Source organism: Chelonia mydas, chromosome 13 (assembly GCF_015237465.2).
Source record: "Chelonia mydas isolate rCheMyd1 chromosome 13, rCheMyd1.pri.v2, whole genome shotgun sequence".
Lineage (NCBI taxonomy): Eukaryota > Metazoa > Chordata > Testudines > Cheloniidae > Chelonia > Chelonia mydas.
In genome coordinates, this window is record NC_051253.2 from 34,416,920 (window position 1) to 34,443,642 (window position 26,723).

General features: G+C 43.9%; 1 protein-coding gene across 1 annotated transcript in view; it reads right to left on the bottom strand.

The window, feature by feature from the left end:
• LOC102937210 (ribonuclease pancreatic) overlaps positions 1 to 26,723 on the bottom strand; it is a 391,285-nt gene that overhangs the window by 285,069 nt on the left and 79,493 nt on the right. The gene's annotated exons all lie outside the window — the stretch shown is intronic.

The following is a 26,723-nucleotide window of genomic DNA, read 5'->3' on the forward strand; positions in this document are numbered from 1 at the left end:
CTAATTCTTTTTTGAATAAATAGTTTTAAGTGAGGTGAAATGTGGGGATTCGCAGGATAAATCAGACTCCTGAAAGGGGTACAGTAGTCTGGAAAAGTTGAGAGCCACTGCCCTAAAGTTTCCTAACATTATGTTAGCTTTTTTGATTCCCACTGCACAATAAGAACATAAGAACAGCCATACTGGGTCAGACCAAAGGTCCATTTAGCCCAGTATCCTGTCTTCCGACAGTGGCCAATGCCAGGTGCCCCAGAGGGAATGAACAGAACAGGGAATCATGAAGTGATCCATCCCCATCACCATTCTTAGCTTCTGGCAAACAGATGTTTTCAAGGAAAAATAGACTGATAGGTTGATGTGTGTGGGAATGGATAGACAGATACAGTGGTAGGTATGGCGTTAGGCAGGGTGATGTGTATATGTATGGATAAACTGGGAGAGTGGAGGGTATTGTGATCGATTTATAGATTGATGGGTCCAGGGATGGATAGTTAGAGCAAGTGGAGTATTTGGTGGTAGACCGATAGGTTGATGTGTCTGGGGATAGATAGATAGGTAGAGTGATGGGTACAATGATAGATTGTGAGACCGATGTGTCTGGGGATGGGTAGATAGATAGACATGAATGCTGTGATGCCAGTGTCATGCCAGGACCTTTCCTTATTTGTCTGCATGGTGCTGAGCTGCCAGGAAGGACACATACTAACATCCAAATGCTCATACATACACTAAGCCTGGTCTACACTTGGGGGGATCAATATAAGTTATGCAACTTCAGCTATGTGAATAACGTAGCTGAAGTCGACATACTTAGATCGATTTACCGTGGTGTCTTCACTGCGCTGAGTCAACGGCTGCCACTCTCCCATCGACTCTGCCTGCGCCTCTCGCGGCGCTGGAGTACAGGAGTCGACGGGAGAGCGCTCGGGGATCGATTCGTCGCGTCTAGACTGGAAGCGATAAATCGATCCCCACTGGATCAATCGCTGCCCGCCGATCCGGCGAGTAGTGAAGACGTACCCTAATATCACACACTCATACACACATATACTAATATCACTCACACACAAACACTAATATCACAGACACACACACACTCAAACAGTAATATCACACACAGAGACACACACACAAACAGTAATATCACACACACAGACACACACAAACACTAATATCGCACACACAGACACACTAATATCACTCAGACACACACCCAAACAGTAATATCACACACAGATACACTAATATCACTCAGACACACACACACGCACATACACACAACACCCTTAGGGAATGCTGCAAACACAGAAATAGGATGAGGTAGGCATCTAAGGAAATTGGAAACATGTTTAAACTAACCACTTTATTTGTACGACGTTGTGTGTGCACGTTGAGTGTGCGTTGAGTGTGCCCTGTGAGTGCGGAATGCTGGGGTGTGTGTGAGTGTGTGAAAGATGTACACTGTATGCTTGTTCAGAATGATTGTTCGCATGTGTGAATCAGACAGTGTGTGTCTGTTTTTGTGGGTTTTTCTATCTACCTTTCAGCCCCTAGAATCCCCTGACACCCAACCTCGTTCCAATGCAGAGAAAAGCAACACACAGCTTGTGACTCTTCACTGGGGGAAAACAAAGCCAAACCAGATCTGCAATCCCACAGGCAATGAAGCCCAGGTAGTTTTTATCTCCATGTAGCTCGTCACTGTCAGCACAATACCCCCACCTGGGATTAAACTTGTCTAGCCACAGAGAGGGAAACTCCTGGAGGATTTCACCTGGAGAGGGTGATGCAGAGTCTGTGTGCATCTGAGAACAGCTGCCTTCCACAGAACCCCTGGTAGTGATGTGTGCATCTAGCAGCTCCCCGGACTCTGCCACAAGCCCATGGGCAAACCAACTGGCATTCCAACCCAACCCAGACTGGGGTGTTTGCCAGGGAAAGCCCTGGCTGGGAGTCCAGGGGAAATCACTGCAAAATATCACCAAGTATCAATCTCCATCTGCCCCTCTCTGACAGCTAATTCTACAGATGGCAGCTGGCTGGAGACAGTGCCACTGTCACCCCACATGAGCTGCACCATGCCCAGCCGGCTCCATAACTCAGGATGTCTGAGACTTAACTCCTGGGATCCCAAAACCCCACCCGGAGTTTATCTTCTCTATAGACCTGCCACAAGTGACTCCACCTCTCTGGTGGTGTTTTCTTCATGAGCCTAACTTGAGTTCTGCATATCATCTCCACTGTCCTGCCTCCCACCAGCCCGGCCCCTAATCCTGGGAAGTACAAAGTGCTTGGGAGTAGGGGGCTTACCCCAGGATCACAATGTCACAGCCAGGTGCAATGCCCTGGGATCGCTTTGGCAGAGTGTTAAGACAGAATATGTCTGCCCCTTCTGGGGAGCAGGTGTGGGAATGGTGCCAGCCATGTGTGTGTGTGTGTGGAAATGATAGTATCCGTTTGTGTGTGTGAATGTGGCACCCTCAGTCTGTGTAACAAATTTCCAATCCATTCACATCACACAAACTGGGCCTGCATAAACACACACATGCTCCGCAGCTGCCAACAGCCAATGCTTCTTCCACTGCAGCTAAAAGGAGCAATGACTTGAGCTCTGCCTAAATAGTCAGCTGTGGGAATTGCTAAAGCCAGCCACAAGAGGGACACACACACACATACTGATAATAAATTGCATAGTCAATTGCTTGACCACGCTTTGGTATGTTATAAAATATACCTTGGAACACAAGGAAAGCTTGAAGCACAACTTTTATTTAAAAGTATGGCAAATCAGTATTTTTAGATCCCCGTTATGACTCAGGTTTTCCAAGGCTCGTTTTGCCTCATCCATGTTATTGCTAATTTGAATAATGTGTGTGTGTGTTTTCGCTTTAGTAATGTTTTTAAATGTAAAGTAAATGGATCAGTAGACCCATTAAAAACTGATAGGTAAGTTTTACCTTCATTCTGGATTCCTATTGGATAATGGATTTATTCTGAAACACGAGAATAAGCTTCAGAGTAGCAGCCGTGTTAGTCTGTATCTGCAAAAAGAACAGGAGGACTTGTGGCACCTTACAGACTAACAAATTTATTAGAGCATAAGCTTTCGTGAGCTACAGTTCACTTCATCGGATGCATAGAATGGAACATATAGTAAGAAGATATATATACATGCAGAGAACATGAAAAGGTGGAAGTTGCCACACCAACTCTAAGAGGCTAATTAATTAAGATGAGCTATTATCAGAAGGAGAAAAAAAACTTTTGTAGTGATAATCAAGATGGTCCATTTCAGACAGTTGACAAGAAGGTGTTAGTCTCTAAGGTGCCACAAGTACTCCTGTTCTTTTTGTGGATGTAGACTAACACGGCTGCTACTCTGAAACCCTTCACTATGCAAGGCACTGAATTTAGCCGTATGGAGTGGAAATCCATCAACATTATGAAAAAACTCGTACAGATACAGACAGACGTTATCTTCCTTTCCAAATGTAAACAGATGGACATCATACCAAAAGGACTAAAGGTAAAAAATCCATTCCAATCTTCATATCATACAGACTATGCTGAGAGATTGTGCCACACACTCTCAAAGAGCCTGCGAAACCACCTGATCGATATCCTATACAGCAAACAGGGTTAAGAATGAGCTCTCAAAACTGGATACTCTCATAAAAAAACAACTTTCCACACAAATTTTCTCATGGATAGACTTTACAAAAACTAGACAAGTCATTTACAACACAAACTTTGCTTGTCTACAAAGGAAAAAGGACACTAAACTATCTAAACTATCCACAAGGAGCCACAACAGTAGTTCCCTTAACCCACCGAACAATATTGTTAAACTTTCCAGTTATACTCTTAGCCCAGCAGAAGAATCTGTCCTATCTCAGGGCCTCTCCTTTTGTCCTTCCAGGCCCATGAACATGATATACTTCTGCAGTTACCTAGAATCCTACTTTCGATGTCTCTGACTCAAAGAATATTTCCAACACACCTCTGAACAACATACTAACCCACAGAATCCTTCCTACCAACACTGCAAAAAGAAGGATTCTGCTTGGACTCCTCCTGAAGGTCGAAACAACAGACTGGACTTCTACATAGTTTGCTTCCATCGATGTACATGGGCTGAAATTGGGGAAAAGCAGCATCACTTGCCCCATAACCTCAGCCGTGCTGAACAAAACGCCATCAACAGCCTCAGGAACAACTCTGATATCAAAATCAAAAAGGCTGACAAAGGAAGTGCTGTCATCATCATGAATAGGTCAGAATATGAATATGAGTCTGGCTATGTAGACTCTCTCCTCAGGCCCTACGTTACCAGCACTCCCAGCTATCTTCGAGACATCACTGACTTCCTGAGGAAACTACAATCCATCGGTGATCTTCCTGATAACACCATCCTGGCCACTATGGATGTAGAAGCCCTCTACACCAACATTCCACACAAAGATGGACTACAAACTATCAGGAACAATATCCCCGATAATGTCATGGTAAACCTGGTGGCTGAACTTTGTGACCTTGTCCTCACCCATAACTATTTCACATTTGGGGACAATATATACCTTCAAGTCAGCAGCACTGCTATGGGTACCTGCATGGCCCCACATCATGCCAACTTTTTTATGGTTGACTTAGAACAACGCTTCCTTAGCTCTCGTCCCCTAACGCCCCTACTCTACTTGCACTACATTGATGACTTCTTCATCATCTGGACCCATGGAAAAGAAGCCCTTGAGGAATTCCACCATGATATCAACAATTTCCATCCCATCATCAACCTCAGCCTGGACCAATCTACACAAGCGGTCCATTTCCTGGACACTACTGTGCTAATAGGCGACGGTCACATAAACACCACCCTATACCGGAAACCTACTGACCGCTATATTTACCTACATACCGCCAGCTTCCACCCAGGACACACCACACGATCCATTGTCTACAGCCAAGCTCTAAGATACAACCGCATTTGCTCCAATCCCTCAGACAGAGACAAACACCTACAAGATCTCTATCAAGCATTCTTAAAACTACAATACCCACCTGCTGAAGTGAAAAAACAGATTGACAGAGCCAGAAGAGTACCGAGAAGTCACCTACTACAGGACAGGCCCAATAAAGAAAATAACAGAACGACACTAGCTGTCACCTTCAGCCCCCAACTAAAACCTCTCCAGCGCATCATCAAAGACCTACAGCCTATCCAGAGAAATGATCCCTCACTCTCACAGATCTTGGGAGACATACCAGTCCTTGCTTACAGACAGCCCCCCCAACCTGAAGCAAATACTCACCAGCAACCACACACCACACAACAAAAACACTAACCCAGGAACCTATCCTTGCAACAAAGCCCGATGCCAACTCTGTCCACATATCTATTCAAGTGACACCATCATAGGACTTTATCACATCAACCACACCATCAGGGGCTCATTCACCTGCACATCTACTAATGTGATATATGCCATCATGTGCCAGCAATGCCCCTCTGCCATGTACGTTGGCCAAACCGGACAGTCTCTACGCAAAAGAATAAATGGACACAAATCTGACATCAGGAATCATAACATTCAAAAACCAGTAGGAGAACACTTCAACCTCTCTGGTCACTCAGTAACAGACTTAAAGGTGGCAATTTTGCAACAGAAAATCTTCAGAAACAGACTCCAACGAGAAACTGCTGAACTGGAATTAATTTGCAAACTAGATACCATTAACTTGGGCTTGAATAGAGACTGGGAGTGGCTGTGTCATTACACAAATTGAATCTATTTCCCCATGTTAAGTATCCTCACACCTTCTTGTCAACTGTCTGAAATGGGCCATCTTGATTATCACTACAAAAGTTTTTTTTCTCCTGCTCATAATAGCTCATCTTAATTAATTAGCCTCTGAGAGTTGTCATGGCAACTTCCACCTTTTCATATTCTCTGTATGTATATATATCTTCTTACTATATGTTCCATTCTATGCATCTAATGAAGTGGGCTGTAGCCCACAAAAGCTTATGCTCAAATAATTTGTTAGTCTCTAATGTGCCACAAGTACTCCTGGTCTTTTTACTAGAATAGGCATTATTATTATGTAAGAGTGCTACACACATGAGGAATAAAACAGAAATTTGGAGTAATAACAGTATAAGTGAGGCCTCCAGATATAAATTCCTGTCATTAGTTTTACTCCACAGTACTGTTCGTTCCTATTACAGGTCACCCTTACTGCTGGCTGTCACCACCTAGTAAGTGACTAGATTCTCCCCAGTCCCATTATACTGGTCTGAGCCTTCATAGCCACACACTGGAGTTGCATTGCTTTATAATGCCTGCATAGTCGATTGCATACTCAGTTGATCATATATGATAGGCTGAAGTATAGTTGACCAGTCTGTTATTTATAACACAATTTATATTTTTTTCTTTAGATGCATAAGGGTCTTCCCTGGGCACTGATATATACTGATGTTTCCATTCTGTGGGAAGCATCCATAAAAAACTTAAGTTGGCTAACATGAAAAAATTGTGTGTTTGTTTTGAATTTCTCTTATTTTTAATAAGCCTAATTTATATACAGAAGAACTTACTGTATTTAGGAGGTAAAGAGTCCTGTGGCACCTTATAGACTAACAGACGTATTGGAGCATAAGCTTTCATGGGTGAATACCCACTTCTTCAGATGCATGTAGTGGAAATTTCCAGAAGCAGGTATAAACATGCAAGCAAAAATCAGGCTAGGGATAACAAGGTTAGTTCAATCAGGGAGGATGAGGCCCTCTTCTAGCAGTTGGGGTGTGAACACCAAGGGAGGAGAAACTGCTTTTGTAGTTGGCTAACCATTCACAGTCTTTGTTTAATCCTGAGCTGATGGTGTCAAATTTGCAAATCCTCCTGCTGCAAGACAAGCCCAAGAAAGAAACCAACAGAACTCTACTAGCCATCACTTACAGTCCTCACCTAAAACCTCTCCAACGCATCATCAGTGATCTACAACCCATCCTTGACAACGATCCCTCACTTTCACAGGCCTTGGGAGGCAGGCCAGTCCTCGCCCACAGACAACCCGCCAACCTGAAGCATATTCTCGCCAGCAACTACACACCACACCATAGTAACTCGAACTCAGGAACCAATCCATGCAACAAACCTCGATGCCAACTCTGCCCACACATCTACACCAGCGACACCATCACAGGACCTAACCAGATCAGCCACACCATCACCGGTTCATTCAACTGCACATCCACCAATGTAATATACGCCATCATGTGCCAGCGGTGCCACTCTGCTATGTACATCGGCCAAACTGGACAGTCCCTATGTAAAAGGATAAATGGACACAAATCAGATATTAGGAATGGCAATATACAGAAACCTGTAGGAGAACACTTCAATCTCCCTGGACACACAATAGCAGATTTCAAGGTAGCCATCCTTCAGCAAAAAAACTTCAGGACCAGACTTCAAAGAGAAACTGCTGAGCTTCAGTTCATTTGCAAATTTGACACCATCAGCTCAGGATTAAACAAAGACTGGGACTGGCTCACCAACTACAAAAGCAGTTTCTCCTCCCTTGGTGTTCACACCCCAACTGCTAGAAGAGGGCCTCATTCTCCCTGATTGAACTAACCTCGTTATCCCTAGCCTGATTCTTGCTTGCATATTTATACCTGCCTCTGGAAATTTCCACTACATGCATCTGAAGAAGTGGGTAGTCACCCACGAAAGCTTATGCTCCAATACGTCTGTTAGTCTATAAGGTGCCACAGGACTCTTTGCCGCTTCTACAGATCCAGACTAACATGGCTACCCCTCTGATACTTACATTATTTACAATGCATTAGAGGCCAAATCATTTATAACACAAGCTATGCTTTGGTACAGCCTATGGCAGAAGTATTCCCTGGCTTTTACTCTTTCATTTTTTTCCTTTGTGAACATAAATTTTTGCTTTCTGTTCTGATATTCCCAGTGCTTTAGCACACATATGCACGTTTTAGATGCTTTTGAAGTTTTTGCACAAAGACATTCATTTTTACTTCCTTAACACATGAATTACTAGTTTTCCATAATAAATATAGAGCTTGACTGCTAAAACAGATGCTCACGATGGATTCTGGGAGATGTATTGCTCTCCCCCTCTGGTTTAGCAAGAGTTAGCAACAGAATTTTTACACACACTTTTTAGAGTTAATCTACTTGTGGTAACAATTAAACTTTTATTAAATGTTTGGAACCATAAACTTTAATTAACCAATACATTTTTCTTTAAGATAGCACAAAAGAAAATAGTATAAAAATTCAAGCCAAAATGAAGTTGCAATGCAGCTTTATGCAAAGACTTTGACCGTAATAAACTTTTATTACATTTGCTTCTGTGGGGGAGACAAAGGAAGAAACGTTAAAATTAGTTTAGTTAGCTTTACCAGTTTGCAACATCACTAGACATATATATATATATATATATATATATATATATATCGTTATAGTTTTAAACATAAAGGAAAAGCTTAACCTGGACATAGAGTTATATTATTAGCTCGGAGAGAGAAATGGGATTCTGTGGGTTTGAGCCAGGTTTGGGAACCAGGACCTCTGGTGTTTATCCCGGTTCTTGGGGGTTGCTATTTATTCCCGCAAAATCTGAATTTGTTCCCTGTTTTTGTCTGTACTTCAAACTGATCACAGAAATGAGCTCCTTTGCCACAATTAGCTCTTTTGGGGCAACTCCAGACATGTTTAGCCTGTTTAGCCTGTTTTTAGCCATTAATTTCTCTCCCTCTTGCTGGCTGCACCTCACCTGACAGTCTCCTAGTGTTCCCTTCATTTCCAAGAGGGGTGTTCCAGTTGCCGATATCTTCCACTTGCTGTTTAATTTTCTACTTTGATAGTGTTCTAGTTTTAACCATTCTCATTCTTTCTTTTCTTCATTCTTTCATTCTTTAACTTTTACTTCATATAATGAATGCCAGGGGACATTTTTGTGCCTTGTGTCCCACATGGGTGAACTCTCCCCAACTATAGTTACATATTTTCGTACAAAAGATTCAAGAGCTCCTTTATTATTTTGGGGCATTATTATCACTAATTTTAAGGCCCTGGCATTTTGCCATTTAAGCCTTTGATGTATCTGGGCCTTTTGCCCAGAAAATTTTACTTGTAATTAATCTGTATATATTCTTAAAGTTTGGCTTTTCATTCAGGAATTCCTAAGTGCTGGCGTTTGCCTAAAGTACTTTATCATGCACTGTCTATAAAACGGCTTATTTTAAAAAGGCATTTCACCATAGTAGCACTTACTATAAAAATCCCATCCCCCTTCCCCAGGGCTGGCCTAACTGGCTGCATGAACGTGTATGAGATTAAAGAACACTAGCATCCCACTGCTTACTTAATGTTATAACTCTCCAAGCACATAGGTCACAGTCCTGCACTGGTTGGTTTGACAGACATTTTGGCTAAATAGCTCCTGGTTTGGCTTGCCAATTTGTTGACAAATTGTTTAAGCAATTGATTGACCACACTTTGGTTCATTGTAAAATATAGTTGAGAGACCAATAAACAGTCAGTGAGGGTTCTTGCTACAAAGTCAATGCTACTATAGTCCAGGGGAAAGGTTCTATATGATCCTTGTCTCTGGGAAGCTGTCTCATGCAGAGACATTACATACACCTTGCACAGAAGGTGCGCTCCCAAATTTACACATTTCAGGTGATATGATTTATACTGTGATTTTACAAGTTACATATCTCTTTACACATCACATGCTTGAAGGCTCCATTCATTGTATCGGCTGGTGACACTCCTGGCAATAACCTCCCACACTCCCGTAGTAGCTGCCAGTTTTCAGAGACTCCTACAGCAGGATAGGCACCAATATAAGTAGGTAGTGCTAGAGATGGGTGTGTATGGTGAAAGATGGATGGAGCAAGGCAGACATATATGGCAGAGGTGATGTGTAGGGAGGGCATGCGGAGTCAAGTGCCCGCCCTGGAGTGCTTTGCTGGGGGCGGGGAGGGACAGGGACTCTGTCCTTCTCTCCCTGTGCCTCCCCCCCAGCATGTTCGGCCACTCTCCCTGGCAGCCGGGTGGGGAGTGGGATGGAGCTGCTTCTGCCTGGCTAGGAGGCAGCGGGCTGGGAGGCAGCGAGCCGGAGCCCCTCGTCCCTCCCCGGCATGCTCCGCCCTGGTCCCCAGCAGCCAAGCTGTCCTAACCATATAGCTAAGGGTAGCATAAAATCCCTCCTTTACCTGTAAGGGGTTAAGAAGCTCAGATAACCTGGTTGACACCTGACCAAAAGGACCAATAAGGGAAGAAGATCCTTTCGAATCTGTGGGGGGAGGTTTTGTTTTGTGCTCTTGTTGTTGTTCTCTCCGGGACAGAGAGGAACCAGGGCAGGAAAAAACATCTCCTAAAACCCTACCGGAAGTAAGTATCTAGATTACAAAAATTGTAAGTAAAGCAATGGATCCTCTGACCCTTTTTATGTTACCCTTAGCTGTATGTTTATGACAGGAGCCCAGGCAGGGAATGGGCCGCCACTGCCTCCCACCCAGGCTCTCTCAGGCAAAACCGGCTCTGTCCCACTCCCCGCCTGGTTACCAGGGAGAGCGGCCGAACATGCCGGAGGGAGGCAGAGGGAAAGAAGGAGAGAGACCCCCCCCTTGCCCCTAGCAGGTAATGAGGGGAATTGAGGGCATGGCAGACCCAAGCTGGACGCAGGGTGTGGGGGGTCACTGGGCAGAGGAGACAGATGGGGTGATCACGTGTTCTCCCCTTTGGAATGCACCCCCTCCCAGTATGGGGAGGCATCAGCCATGTGTGTATCTGAGTGTGTCTGGGGATGGACAGTTGTTCTGGTACTGATTATCTGTTATACACCCAGTGTGGATTCAGGTATACCAGTATAACCATGCTTTATACCTGTATAACTTATTCCTCTCTAATGATGGCAATGACCTATACCAATATAAGTACCTTTCTACTGGCATTCACTGCCCAAAAAGGAAAATCCCAAACTCTTGCTTTTGTAAGTCATATCTTTCCATGTCTCATGTTTGGGATGGTGTGTGTGTGTATGTGTGAGTCAGGCTTGTGCATTTCATATTTTGCTTTGTGTGTGTTGTGTGTAGTTCAATCCCTTATTTCTGCATGTCTTGTGTGTCTCACGTTACTTTTTTTGTGTGTGCTTTTGTGTTTTGTGGGTATGTGACTCTTGCTTCGGTGCATCTTGCATGTCTCCTCGTCCATCCTGTGTGTGTGAGTGTGTTTGTATCATTTGTCAGTACATTTGTGTTATGTGTGGTTGTCCTTGTGCCAGTCAGAGCCTTGTCTTTGTCCAGTACTGTTACCTGTGTCTGTTTGTGTCGTGTGTGTACCCGAGTTCATTCCACTGAGTTTCTCTTTCCACATACCACCTTCCTTCCCTTGCCTAGGGCAACGGGAGAGCAAACCAAAACTCCAACCCAACTTCCAACCCAACTTGTTCCCTATGAAATCTCAAGTCCTGGCTTTGATCCCAAGAGAAAATAATGTATACCACACCTCTCTCTCTCTCTCTCTCTCTCTGTTATTTTGTCCTTCCTCATCTCTCTCTCTTCTTGTTAATTATTAAAATTCCAAGGGCACATTTCTGTCCATTAAATAATAGGGCAGACACCCGATGTCATCCAGTGGGAGTTCTTCTTCATTCAGAGAATCACTCTTATCCTGTAGGGAAAGAATAATGCATGACTTAGATTCCAGGGTGTGCAATGTATGTTGGCACATCACCCCTTGTTATGCTACTCCAGTGGTAATACAAACAGATGTGCCAATTTTTAAAAAGGGTAAACAGGATGTCCTGGGTAATTATAGGCCTTGACATTAATCCTGGTCAAGATAATGGAACAGAGCTGATATGGGGCTCAATTTAAAAAGGATTAAAGGAGGGTAATGAAATGACTGTAAATCAACATGGGTTTATGGAAATAGATCCTCTCAAACTAACTTGATATTGTTTATGAGATTACAGGTTTAGCTGGTAAAGGTAATAGTATTGGCATTCTATACTTAGAGTTCTGTAAGGCATTTGACTTGCCATTGTGACTTATGACATTTTGATTGAAAAACTAGAAGGATTTAAAATTAACATGGCACACATTAATTAAAAATTAGCTAACTGGCTAATAGCCCTTCTATCTGAGCCCTCGATTCCCCCCCACTACCCCTCACTACAGCTCTGTAACTGTACACAGGGCATTGTCATCAAGCAGATGTATTTCCGGTGAGGTCCCACAGAAACTGATTCTTGGACCTGTGTGATTTAACATTTTGATCAGTGACCTTGAAAAGAATGTAAAATCATCACTGACAAAGTTTGCACAAAACCTGGGGGCGTGATAAGTAATGACGAGGACAGATCACTGATACAGCGTCATCTGTATCATTTGGTAGACTGGGTGCAAGCAAATAATAGGCATTTTAATACAGCTAAATGTAAATGCATCAAGCATCAAGGAACAAAGAACGTTGGCCATACTTACAGGACGGGGTCTCTATTCTGGGAAGCAGTGACTCTGAAAAAGATTTGGGGGTCATGGTAAATAATCCCCTGAACATGAGCTCTCAGTGTGACACTGTGACCAAAAGAGCTAATGCAATCCTGGGATGCAGAAACGGGAATATTGAGTAGAAGTAGAGAGGTTATTTTACCTGGCACTGATGTTACTGCTGCTGGAATCTTGTGTCCAGTTTTGGTGCCCACAATTCAAGAAGCATGTTAATAAATTGGAAAGATTTCAGAGAATAGCCACAAGAACGATTAAAGGGTTAGAAAACCTGCCTTATAGTGATAAACTCAAAGAACTCAATCTATTTGGCTTAACAGGGAGAAGGTTAAGGGGTGACTTGATTACACTGCTGCTTAAGGTGATGTAAGTTTCGTCTCTCAGGGGTGTGAAAAAAATCACCCCCCTGAGCAATATAGCTTATATCGTCCTAACACAGTGTCTACACTGGACTATGTCAGTAAGAGATGCTCTCCCACCAACTTAGCCTCTGCCTCTTGGGTAGTACTGAAGTCAGTGGGAGAGCATCTGACATCGACTTGTTGTGTCTTCACCAAAGCCACTAAATCGACACCGCTGTATCAATCACAGCAACGCCGATTTAGTATGGCAGTGTAGACAAGCCGTATAAGTATCTACTTGGGGAAGAAATTTTTAATAATGGGTGTTAGGGGGCTTATTCCTTCACCCACTTACTTCCCTGGTCCTTCTCGCATGAACAGAGAGCAACAATACCCGAAGTCCAAAGGTGCAAACAATTCAATGTTTATTGGGGTGAACTTCCAGCAAGCATGATTCCAGTTTCCTTCCTTAGTATCCTCCTTCCCAGCTCTGACACCACAGAGCCTTACACCTGTGTCCCTGTTCCCATTCCTGCCCTTAGCAAAACATGATTGCAATTTCCTTACCCCTATTCCCTGTTCCCATTTCCCCTCTTTAGCAAAACATGATTCCAATTTCTCCACCGCCATTCCCTGTTCCCATCTCTCCCACCCACACACCCACCCCCTCACTTCCTAATTGACTGCAGACTATATAGTAAAACTTGAGTTTGGCTTAGCTATACCTTAACCAATCATTTTCCTGAAATTTTACTAACGAATCCTAACATATTGTAACATGATTATGTAACCAATTATATCCCACCACCCTAATTAGTTTACACCCAGCAAAATTAATTATACAGCAGACAGGAACAATCACAGAACCAGACAGAGATTATACAGACAAACAATAGCAAAGTGGGAACTATAACGACAAAACAATACAGAAGTGAGGATTTCACATCCCAGTATTGATAAGTGAGTTCTTGCCAGACAGGATGCTGTTTCCTTTTACATTTTCTAGGCACTTCCCTTTCTCTGGAGGTGATAGGCATTATCAGGACAGGATTGTATTCCTAACAGCCCAATAGCACCTTCTTTCAATAGTTTGGAATGTGAGGAGGTGACCGGTCGCTTCCCAGCTTATGGCTGCCTCTGCTGCTTAGCCAAAGGCCTTGGCCTAAGCACAGGGCCTCAGACTGTCACAGTAAGAGAAGGCCCTTACACCGGCAGACAGTGATTTTGATTCTTTCTTTTGTACCTCTATAACTAGCCAAGTGATAAGAATACACCTAAATTCTTAGAGTATAGGCCTTTACAGACAGACCTGAATATCTATATCCTAACAATGGGCTCTTCAGACTAGCAGAGGGAGGTATATAACATGATCCAATATCTGGAAGCTGAAGTGAAACATATTCAGACTGGAAAGAAGGCATAATTTTTAATGTTTAGATTAATTAACCAGTGGAACAATTTACCAAGGACCATGGTGGATTCTCCATTGCTGATAATATTTAACTCTAGATAGGATGTTTTTTTCTAAAAGATCTAGGAATTATTTTAGGACAGTTCTATAGCTTGTGCTATCTGGGAAACAAGACTAGATTATCACAAGGGCCTCGTCTGGCCTGGGAATGTATGACTTAATATGGTTTCATCGATGACTCAGTGCTAAAGCGCTTACTTTGGTAACAAGTGTTGTGAATTCAAGTCTTGCTGGGGCCATTTTTAATTTATTCCAGGGGAGTTTGGTCTACTGGAAACTGACTAATCTCCTCTCCTCATGTACTGTCAGCACGGCAGCCCAAGGGGTACGTGTGCTGGGATTGCTGTCTTTAAATCACCAAAGTGATTTACATGCTGACTTTCCTGCTGATTTTCACAATGTCCAAATATTTTATGCACCTTGCAAAATCTGAGCCCTCTGTGTGTTTGAATGCACATCTGTCTCTCTCCCTCTCTCTTTCTGCTTTCAGAAACATGATGGCCTGGATGTCATATGAGAAGAAGCTGTTTTCATTGTCAATATCTATATGTAGTGATTGCATGTGGGCAAGACAAGCCAGGTGATATTTAGAAAACAGCTGCATAGTCTTAAGCCAGTCAATGACCTCTGAGTCAGCAGTGCTTTGAGAAGACATCCAGGGAGCCCAATGCAAAAAAAGCAATCATCCAGCAAGCATGCAGCATCATCTCAAACACAGCAGATGCCCAGTGGGCTGTCCTGGATACCCCAGACATGGTCAATCTTGGCACAGCTAACCATGACACACCTGAACCTATTAAGCTGACATGGATGCACTGTCATGGATGGGAATAAACTGTTCAGGAAGGACAGGCAGGAGAGTAAAGGTGGAGGAGTTGCACTGTATGTAAGAGAGCAGTATAATTGCTCAGAGCTCCAGTATGAAACTGGAGAAAAGCCTATTGAGAGTCTTTGGGTTAAGTTTAGAAGTGAGAGCAACAAAGGTGATGTCATGATGGGCATGTGCTATAGACCACCAGACCAGGAGGATGAGGTAGACAAGGCTTTCTTCCACAATTAACTGAAGTTTCCAGAACACAGGCCCTGGTTCTAATGGGTGACATCAATCACCCTGACATCTGCTGGGAGAGCAATACAGCAGTGCACAGACAATCCAGGAAGTTTTTGGAGAGTGTTGGGGACAACTTCCTTGTGCAACTACTGGAGGAACCAACCAGGGACCTTTCTCCTCTTGACCTGCTGCTTACAAACAGGGAAGAATTGGTAGGGGAAGAAGAAGTGGGTGGCAACCTGGGCAGCAGTGACCATGAGATGGTTAAGTTCAGGATCCTCACAAACGGAAGAAAAGAGAGTAGCAAAATATGGACCCTGGATTTCAGAAAAGCAGACTTTGACTCCCTTAGCAAACTGATGGGCAGGATCCCCTGGGAGGCTAATATGAGGGGAAAAGAAGTCCAGGAAAGCTGGCTGTATTTTAAAGAAGCCTTATTGAGAGCGCAGGAACCAACCATCCCAATGTGCAGAAAGAATAGCAAATATGGCAGGCGTCCAGCTTGGCTTAACAGTGAAATCTTCGGTGAGCTTAAACACAAAAAGGAAGTTTACAAGAAGTGGAAACTTGGACAGATGACTAGGGAGGAGTATAAAAATATTGCTCGAGCGTACAAGGGTGTAATCAGGAAGGCAAAAACACAACTGGAGGTGCAGATAGCAAAGGATGTGAACGGTAACAAGAAGGGTTTCTACCGGTATGTTAGCAACAAGAAAAAGGTCAGGGAAAGTGTGGGACCCTTAATGAATGAGGGAGGCAACCTAGTGACAGATGATATGGGAAAAGCTGAAGTATTCAATGCTTTTTTTGCCTCAGTCTTCACTGACAAGGTCAGTTCCTAGACTGCTAAACTGGGCAGCACAGTATGGGGAGGAGGTGAGCAGCCCTCAGTGGTGAAAAAACAGGTTAAGGACTATTTAGAAAAGCTGGACATGCACAAGTCCATGGGTCCAGATCTAAGGCATCCAAGGGTGCTGAGGGATTTGGCTGATGTGATTGCAGAGACATTGGCCATTATCTTTGAAAATTCATGGTGATCAGGGAGGTCCCGGATGATTGGAAAAAGGCAAATACAGTGCCCATCTTTTAAAAAGGGAAGAAGGAGAACCTGGGGAACTGCAGCCTCACCCTGGAAAAATCATGGAGCAGGTCCTCAAGGAAACCATTTTGAAGCACTTGGAGGAGAGGAAGATGAGCAGGAACAGTAAAAATGGATTCACCAAGGGCAAGTCATGCCTGACCAATCTGATTGCCTTATATAATGAGATAACTGGCTCTGTGGATATGGGAAAAGCAGTGGACATGATGTATCTTGACTTTAGCAAAGCTTTTGACATGGTCTCCCACAGTATTCTTGCCAGCAAGTTAAAGAAGTATGGGCTGGATGAATGGACTATGAGGTGGATAGAAAGTTGGCTAGATTGTCGGGCTCAACGGGTAGTGATCAATGGCTCCATGTCTAGTTGGCAGCCGGTATCAAGTGGAGTGCCCCAAGGGTCGGTCCTGGGGCCGGTTTTGTTCAATATCTTCATTAATGATCTGGAGGATGGTGTGGATTGCACCCTCAGCAAGTTTGCAGATGACACTAAACTGGGAGGAGAGGTAGATACACTGGAGGGTAGGGATAGGATACAGAGGGCCCTAGACAAATTAGAGGATTGGGCCAAAAGAAATCTGATGAGGTTCAACAAGGACAAGTGCAGAGTCCTGCACTTAGGATAGAAGAATCCCATGCACTGTTACAGACTAGGGACCGAGCAGCTAGGCAGCAGTTCTGCAGAAAAGGACCTAGGGGTTACGGTGGATGAGAAGCTGGATATGAGTCAGCAGTGTGCCCTTATTGCCAAGAAGGCTAACGGAATATTTGGCTGCATTAGTAGGAGCACTGCCAGCAAAGCGAGGGAAGTGACTCCTCTCTATTCGGCAGAGGGGAGGCCTCACCTGGAGTATTGCATCCAGTCTTTGGCCCCCCACTACAGAAAGGATGTGGACAAATTGGAGAGAGTCCAGCAGAGGGCAATGAAAATGATTAGGGGGCTGGGGCACATGACTTATGAGGAGAGGCTGAGGGAACTGGGCTTATTTAGTCTGCAGAAGAGAAGAGTGAGAGGGGATTTGATAGCAGGCTTCAACTCCCTGAAGTGGGGTTGCAAAGAGGATGGAGCTCAGCTATTCTCAATGGTAGCAGATGACAGAACAAGGATCAATGGTCTCAAATTGCAGTGGGGGAGGTCTAGGTTGGATATTAGGAAACACTATTTCACTAGGAGGGTGGTGAAGCACTGGAATGCGTTACCTAGGAAGGTGGTGGAATCTCCTTCCTTAGAGGTTTTTAGGGCCCGGCTTGACAAAGCCTTGGCTGGGATGATATAGTTGGTGTTGGTCCTGCTTTGAGCTGGGGGTTGGACTAGATGACCTCCTGATGTCTCTTCCAACCCTAATCTTCTGTGATTCTATGATTCTAAGATGGCTCCAAAGGTGCAGGGATTGCCATCTTTCAATCACCGAAGTTGTGGAAGAGTGGGTGGTAGGGTTAAAGTCAGGATTGAGAGGCACCAGCAGAGCTGGAGGGGGCGGGTCTCAATGTCTGGATAGTTGGGGGCTGTAGGTCAGCTATGAGCTTGATGCAGAAGCACTGGGTGAGGGTCTCTGGCCTCTGGCAGGTGATCAGAATATATCATCATTATGGTCCCCCGTAGCCCCCCTTAACCTTCAGATATATTCATCTAACTACGAGCCTCCAACTCTTCTTCGGTACATAAAACAATCTCTAAGTGACAGAAACTTCCTGCTAGGGAAAAGTTATTCCATAATTGCCCAGGCAAGAGTTTGTGAAACCAGTCTTTATAGACCTCATGAATTCTAACTGTATGAACTTTACATACAACTGTAAACCTCAGTATGTATTGAATCAGCCATTTCAAGCAAATGCTGGTCAGGTACCTCCCACACCTTGTCTGGAAGCAGGACAGTCAGATGTAATTAATGCTGAATGACTCTGCTCTGGGAGAACAATGGGTATGCTAAGGAGTATGGGCTGTGGTGGATAATCGGCTGAAAGTGAGTGTGGTTCTGTGGCCACAAGTGCTAAGGCAATCCTTGAATGCATAAACAGGGATCTACCCATTAGGGCAGGAATCTGGTTAAGGAAGTAAATTAGGTTGCTTTGGCATACTTTGTTCTTGACAAATCCATCCTGACTATTCCTTATAACCCGTTATCCTCTACGTGCCTACAAATTCATTGATTAATCATTTGTTCCAGCATCTTTCCAAGTATTCACAAAAAGAAAAGGAGTACTAGTGGCACCTTTGAGACTAACCAATTTATCTGAGCATAAGCATCGGATGCATCCGATGAAGTGAGCTGTAGCTCACAAAAGCTCATGTTCAAATAAATTGGTTAGTCTCTAAGGTGCCACTAGTACTCCTTTTCTTTTTGCGAATACAGACTAACACGGCTGCTACTCTGAAACCTTTACAAGTATTGAAATTAGTCTGGCTGATCTTTAGTTCCCCAGGTCTTCTTTGTTCCCTTGTTTAAGACAAGTACTGTGTTTGCCCTTCTCCAGTCTTGTGGGACCTCAGTTGTCCTCCATGAGTTCTCGAATATAATTTCCAATGGTTCCAAGATTGCTTCAGCTAATCCCTTAAGTATCCCAGCACAAATTCCATCAGACCCTGCCAACTTGAATACATCTGACTTATCTCAATATCCTTTAACCTGTTGTTTTTCTATTTTGACTTGAGTTCCTTTCTTCTTGTTGTTAAGATTCGTTATGTTGAGTATCTAGGCACCATTAACCACCTTGGAGCAGCGCAGCAGCCACCTGCACTCTGCCAACCCTCAGTGACACCCATCTAGGTAGCTGGACACCTACTTAAAGTGGCCAGAGCACCTTTGGAGAAACAGGTGCGAAAACAAGTGATGAATGAATGGCGTATGTTTAAACATGTATACCAGATCGGAAGCTGCCCAGAACCATTCACTGTAACAGAGCTGGAACAGACACTGGGTAGCATCAAGTGTGGAACTGCTGCGGGCTGTGACAACATATCTCCAGAATTCCTGAAAACCTTGGCCCCAGTGCTTGGCTTTGGCTTGTGAAATTCTTCACTAGGGTCATCAGTGAAGGTAGGCTACTGAAGATATGGCACACTGCAAAAGTCATTGGCCTCCTAAAGCCTGGAAAGGACCCAAGTCAAGCATCAAACTATTGTCCCATATCATTATTGTCGGTGTGCTTCACTGCACTGGAGTGCTTTGTCCTACAGCTCATATTACCCGACATGGAGAGAATTTTGAGCCCTGACTAGGCCGGCTTTCGCCAAGGCCGTAGCACAAGCAACCAAGTACTCGTGCTGATCAAATTTGTTGAAAATGGCTTCCAGAGAAACTTGAAAACAGGTGCTGTTTTCGTCGATCTAACAGTGGCATACAATACAGTATGGCACACTGGCCTGCTCGTGAAGGTAACAAGGGTCCTGCTACCTTGGGTCACAGGTGTTCTTGAACTGTTCCTTCACAATAGGCAGTTCAGAGCCCATATGGGGGAGAAGATGAGTACTTGGAGATGACAGAGCAATGGGTTATCCCAGGGTCTGTGCTTTCTCCAACCCTGTTCAATCTTTACATCAATGACCTGCCAACAACAGAGTCATGAAAGTTCATTTACGCAGATGACATCTGTTGCAGTACCCAGGCCCAGACATTTCATGAGCTTGATGTCACCTTAAACCGGGAGATGACAAAGTTCGCTGACTACTGTAAGACTTGGCGCCTCCAGCCAAGCATCATAAAAGCAGTCTCCAGTTTGTTCCATCTTCATCACGCCAGCGCAACCTGAGAACTGAATGTTTATCTGAATGGTCAGAAGGTGAAGCATGAAGTAGGACTGGTCTATCTAGGTGTGACCTTAGACCGCCCACTGAGTTACAATATGCACCTGAAGAAGACAGCAGCTAAAGTTAAGACACTCAACGATCCTCTTAGCAAGCTGGCAGGTTCGTCATGGGGTGCTCGTGCTCCAGCTTTGCGGATGTCAGCTCTTGCCACCTCATATTCAGTGGCGGAGCACTGCACACCAGTATAGAGCTGATCATCACACACCAAACTGGTGGATACGCAATTACATGCTGCCATGCATATCATCTCCAGCACTCTGCATCTAACTCCACTCCCATGGCTCCCAGTTCTGAGCAACATCGCTTCTCCTCATATCAGACGAGAGGTTGCCACTGGCAAGTTACTGGAGAAAGTACATGCCAACTCAAGTCTGCCACTGCACAATGACCTTTTTAAACCATGAGCTGCATGTTTGCTGTCACGTCACCCATTATGGTCTCATCCACCACGCCTGGATGTTGGGGTGGAAACAGTCTGGCGAGAGGAATGGATATCTGTTATAATCCCTGTCATAAATATAAAGGGAGGGGTAAACCCCTTTAAAATCCCTCCTGGCCAGAGGAAAAATCCTCTCACCTCTAAAGGGTTAAGAAGCTAAAGGTAACCTCGCTGGCACCTGACCAAAATGACCAATGAGGAGACAAGATACTTTCAAAAGCTGGGAGGAGGGAGAAAAACAAAGGGTCTGTGTCTGTCTGTATGCTGCTTTTGCCGGGGATAGAACAGGAATGGAGTCTTAGAACTTTTAGTAAGTAATCTAGCTAGGTATGTGTTAGATTATGATTTCTTTAAATGGCTGAGAAAGGAACTGTGCTGAATAGAATGACTATTCCTGTCTGTGTGTCTTTTTTGTAACTTAAGGTTTTGCCTGGAGGGATTCTCTATGTTTTGAATCTAATTACCCTGTAAGGTATCTACCATCCTGATTTTACAGAGGTGATTTCTTTACTTCTATTACAAGTCTTCTTGTAAGAAAACTGAATGCTTTTTCATTGTTCTAATATCCAAGGGTTTGGGTCTGTGGTCACCTATGCAAATTGGTGAGGATTTTTACCAAACCTTTCCCAGGAAGTGGGGTGCAAGGGTTGGGAGGATTTGGGGGGGAAAGACGTGTCCAAACTACGTTTCCCAGTAAACCCAGTTAGAGTTTGGTGGTGGCAGTGGAGATCCAGGGACAAAGGATAAAATTAATTTGTACCTTGGGGAAGTTTTAACCTAAGCTGGTGAAAGTAAGCTTAGGAGGTTTTCATGCAGGTCCCCACATCTGTACCCTAGAGTTCAGAGTCGGGGAGGAACCTTGACAATCCCCAACCAGTCCCTCGTCGCCGACCCCACAATTTGCCCACCTGGTTTTGACCTGTCCCGTTGCCAATGATCCCTGTTGAACAGGTTCTGGATCAGGTAAGGTCTCTGTGCAGCCAACCAGTATCACTGGGGCCTTCATGACAGCTCTTTGTGCAGCTGCCGTGCAACACAGATGATGACGCACATTATCGATGAATGCCTGCTGACCAGGTTCAGCGGTGGCCTACAAGAACTGCATCATGCCACTAAAGATGCCACTGCTTGGCTAGACAACTATGCACACGCTAAATAAAATAAATTAACCGTTTTAGTGAGGACTGAAGCAAAACAGACGTGAAACACCACAGTTAGCTTGATGTTGTCAGTTATTACCTTTGCTTCCCCACTAAGTAGTGGACCCACACTTTTCTTCATCTTTCTCTTGCTCCTAATGTATTTAAAGATCCTCTTCTTATTGCTTTGGACATAACTCATTCGGTACTGCTCCTTAGCAATTTGTCCATGTTTCCACTTTTTGTAGGATTCCTTTCTGGTTTTCTGGTCATTAAAGAGCCCCTGATGGAGTCATATTGGCCTGTTACTCTTCTTTCTAACTTTGCTTTGCATCAGGATATTTGGCAGATGTGCCTTTAATATTGTCTCCTTGAGAAACTATGGGGAAGTAACCAGAGGCAAAGCCATTTTAGATTTGATTCTGGTTTTGTGCCTCACATCATTAAATGTCTCATGTTTGGGCTTGTGTGTGTTTGTGTTGCATGTGTTTGTATGAGTCACTCTTTTCTCATGTTGTGCCTCGGGTGTGTTTTGTGTAGTTGAGTCCCTTGCTTGTGTGAGTGCTGTGAATCTCATGCTATGTTTTTGTGGGTATGCTCCTGTTTTGTGGGTTTTGATTGGGTGCATCTTGCATGTCTCCTCCTCTGGCTGGTGTGTATTTATCTTTTGTCAGTGCTTTTGTGAGGGTGTGCCTCTTGCCTGTGTCAGTCAGAGCATTGTCTGTCTCCGGTGTTGTTTCCTGTGTGTGTTTGTGTCTTGCATGTGTATCTGAGTACACACCTCCGAGTGTCTCTTTCCACATACCACCTTTCTGACCTTGCTTAGAACCAATATGGTATCAAGCCACAACTCCCACCCAAATCCCAATGGAACCGAACCTGTTCCCTTCGAAATCTTCAGTCCTACCTTTGGTCCCATGAGGAAATAATTTACACCAGTCCTCTCTCTCTCTCTCTCTCTCTCTCTCTCTCTCTCTCTCTCTCTCTCTCTCTCTCTCTCTCTCATTGTGTCCTTCCCCATCTCTCTCTCTCTCCTTTTTTCACTATTAAAATTCCAAGAGCACATTTCTGCCCCTCAGAGATATGGCAGACACACAATGGCATCTAAGGGGAGTTTTTCTTCCTTCAGAGAATCACTCTTATCCTGCAGGGAAAGAATAATATAGCACTTAGGTGCCACAATGTGCAATGTTTGTGATCACATCATCCTTTGTCCTGCTATTCCAGGGGTAACACAAGCACATGACTCCATTGCCAGATCAGTGGTTAAAGCACTAGTTTTGGTAGTAAGTGTTGTTCAGTTCTAGATGGGGCCATTTGCAATTTGTTCTAGGGGAGTCTGATCTACCAGAAGCCGGCTAATCTCCTCTCTTCCTGAGCTGAGAGCACTGAAGTCCAACAGGTACATGTGCTGGACTTGCCACCTTCAAATCCCCAAAGAAATGTACACACCAAGTTTCCCACTGATTTTTATTGTGTCCAAAGCCTTTGAGTGCCTGAAAAAATCTCATCCCTTGGTGTGCTTGGATGTGCATCTTTCTCTCCCTCTCTTTCTGATGTGCTTTCAAAACCATGATGGCCTGATAGTCGTATGAGAAGCAGCGTTCACCAGTCCATGTCTATATGTGGAGATTGCTTGTGGGCAAAACATGCAAGGCTAGATTTAAAAAACAGCTACTTAAGCTGGAGCTGGTTAGTGGCCTCTGAGTCTGCAGTGTTTATCTGGAGAAGACCTCAAGGGAGCCCAGCATGAAGAAAGCAACCATCCAGCATATGTGCAGCATCCTCTACAGTACCATGGATGGACAGTGGGCTGCCCTGTGTGTGCCCAGACATGGTCAGTCTTAGCACAGCAAATCACACCACGCCTGAACCTGTTAAGCTGGCTCCAAAGGAAGGTGCAAAGATGCTTGTGGTTGGGATGGTGTAAGGTCACAGGTTAGGACTGAGGAGCACCAACAGAGCTGTGGTGGGAAGGAGCCCAGGGTTGGGATAGCTGGGGCCTGTGGGTCAAGAGTGAGGGAAGTTGACAGCGGTCTGAGTGTGCAAAACAATTCAGCCCCACCAGTTCATGTGAAGTTATTTTCTGTTTGAATTTTGCAAAATTCTCTTTTTTTGTTCTTTGCTGAAAAGTTAAAATTTTGCATGGAAAAAAGCCAAACAAGCAAGCAAACAAAAAAATATTGTCAGAGCAACTTTCTTCATAACCTAGATGTAACTTCATGGCATCAAACTCTTATTTTTCTGTTTGGTGACCAATTCATTTCTATTCATCAGAATGAAATCTAGTAGAGAATTATCCTGAATAAAGTGTATAATGTAGACAAGGCAGAAGTGTTCAATAAATATTTCTGCTCTGTATTTGGGGAAAAATAGAGGACATAGTCTCATCATATGGTGAGCATAATACTCTTTCCATCCCACTACTTCCTCTGGAAGATGTTAAACAGAAGCAGCTGAAGTCAGACATCTTTAAATAAACAGATCCAGATAACTTGCATCCAAGAGTTGTAAAAGAGCTGGCTGAGGAGCTCACTGTACCACTAATATTGCTTTTCAATAAGTCTTGGAGCACTAGGGAATTTCCAGAAGCCTGGAAGAAAGCTATTGTTGTGCCAATTTGTAAATAGAGATGACCCAGGTAATTACAGGACTGTAAGCCTGTCATGAAACCCTGGCAAGATAATGGAGCAGCTGATAAGGGGGTTGTCAAGGTTCCTTCCCCACTCTGAACTCTAGGGTACAGATGTGGGGACCTGCATGAAAACCCCCTAAGCTTACTTTTACCAGCTTAGGTTAAAACTTCCCCAAGGTACAAACTATTTTACGCTTGGACTTCCACTGCCACCACCAAACTTTATCTGGGTTCCTGAGAAAACGTAGTTTGGACACATCTTTCCCCCCAAAATCCTCCCAACCCTTGCACCCCACTTCCTGGGGAAGGTTTGGTAAAAATCCTCACCAATTTGCATAGGTGACCACAGACCCAAACCCTTGGATCTTAGAACAATGAAAAAGCATTCAGTTTTCTTACAAGAAGACTTTTAATAGAAGTAAAAAGAAATCACCTCTGTAAAATCAGGATGGTAGATACCTTACAGGGTAATTAGATTCAAACATAGAGAATCCCTCTAGGCAAAACCTAGGACACACAGACAGGAATATTCATTCTATTCAGCACAGCTATTTTCTCAGCCATTTAAAGAAATCATAATCTAACACATACCTAGCTAGATTACTTACTAAGTTCTAAGACTCCATTCCTGTTCTATCTCCGGCAAAAGCATCACACAGACAGATACAGACCCTTTGTTTTTTCTCCCTTCTCCCAGCTTTTGAAAGTATCTTGTCTCCTCATTGGTCATTTTGGTCATGTGCCAGCGAGGTTACCTTTAGCTTCTTAACCCTTTACAGGTGAGAGGCTTTTTCCTCTGGCCAGGAGGGATTTTAAGGGGGTTTATCCTTCCCTTTATATTTATGACAGGGGTCAATTAAAAAAGAACTAAAAGAGGGCAAATAATTTAATGCAAATCAACATGGGTTTATGGAAAATAAACTCTGTCAAATGATATTATAGATATAGATTTCGGTAAGCCATTTGACTTGCCACCTGGCATTTTGAACAATATAAAATTAATATGACACACATTAAATGGATTAAAAAGTGGATAACTGATGTTTCAACATATAATTGTAAAATGGGAATCATTATCAAGCAGGTGTATTTCCAGTGGGGTCTCACCAGGATTAGATCTTAGCTCTTCACTATTTAACATTGTTATTAACAAACTGGAAGAAAACATAAAATCCTCACTGATAAAGTTTGCAGATGACACAAAAAGTGGGACAGTGGTAAACAATAATGAAGGGGACAGGTCACTGATTCAGGGTGCTCTGGATCGCTTGGTAAACAGGAAACAAGCAAACAATATGCGTTTTAATACTGCTAAATGTAAAGCTATACCTCAAGTAGCAAAGAACACAGGCCAGACTTACAGGATGGGGGACTCTACCCTGCGAAGCAGTGACTCTGAAAAAGATCTTGGGGTCATGGTGGAGAATCAGGTGAGTATGACGCTGTGGCCAAAAGAGCTAATGCAATCCTGAGCTGCACAACCAAAGGGAATCTCCAGTAGGAGTCGAGGGGTTATTTTACCTCTGAAGTTGGTATTGGCGAGACTGCTGCTGGAATCCTGTGTCCAGTTCTGGTGCCCACAATTCAAGAAAGATGTTGACAATCTGGAGCGGGGTCAGAGAAGAGACTATGTGGAACCTACATGGGGAACAAATATTTGATAAAGGGCTCTTCAATCGACCAGGCAAAGGTATAACACGATCCAATGGCTGGAAGTGGAAGCTAGACAATCAGGCACATATAAGGGAAATAAGGCAAATATTTATAACAGAGAGGGTTATGTCAACTTCCTTTGGCAGCCTATTCCAGAGCTTAACTACCCCTGTAGTTAAAAAGTTTTTTCTAATATCTAACCTGACTCTCCCTTGCTGCAGATTAAGCCCATTGCTTCTTGTCTTTGGAGACCAACTGATCCCCATACTCTTTATAAAAGCCCTTAACATACTGGAAGACTGTATCAAGTCCAGCCTCAGTCTTCTTCTCTCAAGACTAACCATGCCGTTTTTTCCTCATAGCTCAGGTTTTCTAAACCTTTGATCATTTTTGCTCTCCTCTGGACTATCTCCAATTTGTCCCCCTCTTCCTTAAAGTGCAGCACCCAAATTAGACACAGTAGTTCAGCTGCAGCCTCACCAGTGCTAAGCAGAGCAGGATAATTACCTCCCGTGTTTTACATATGACACT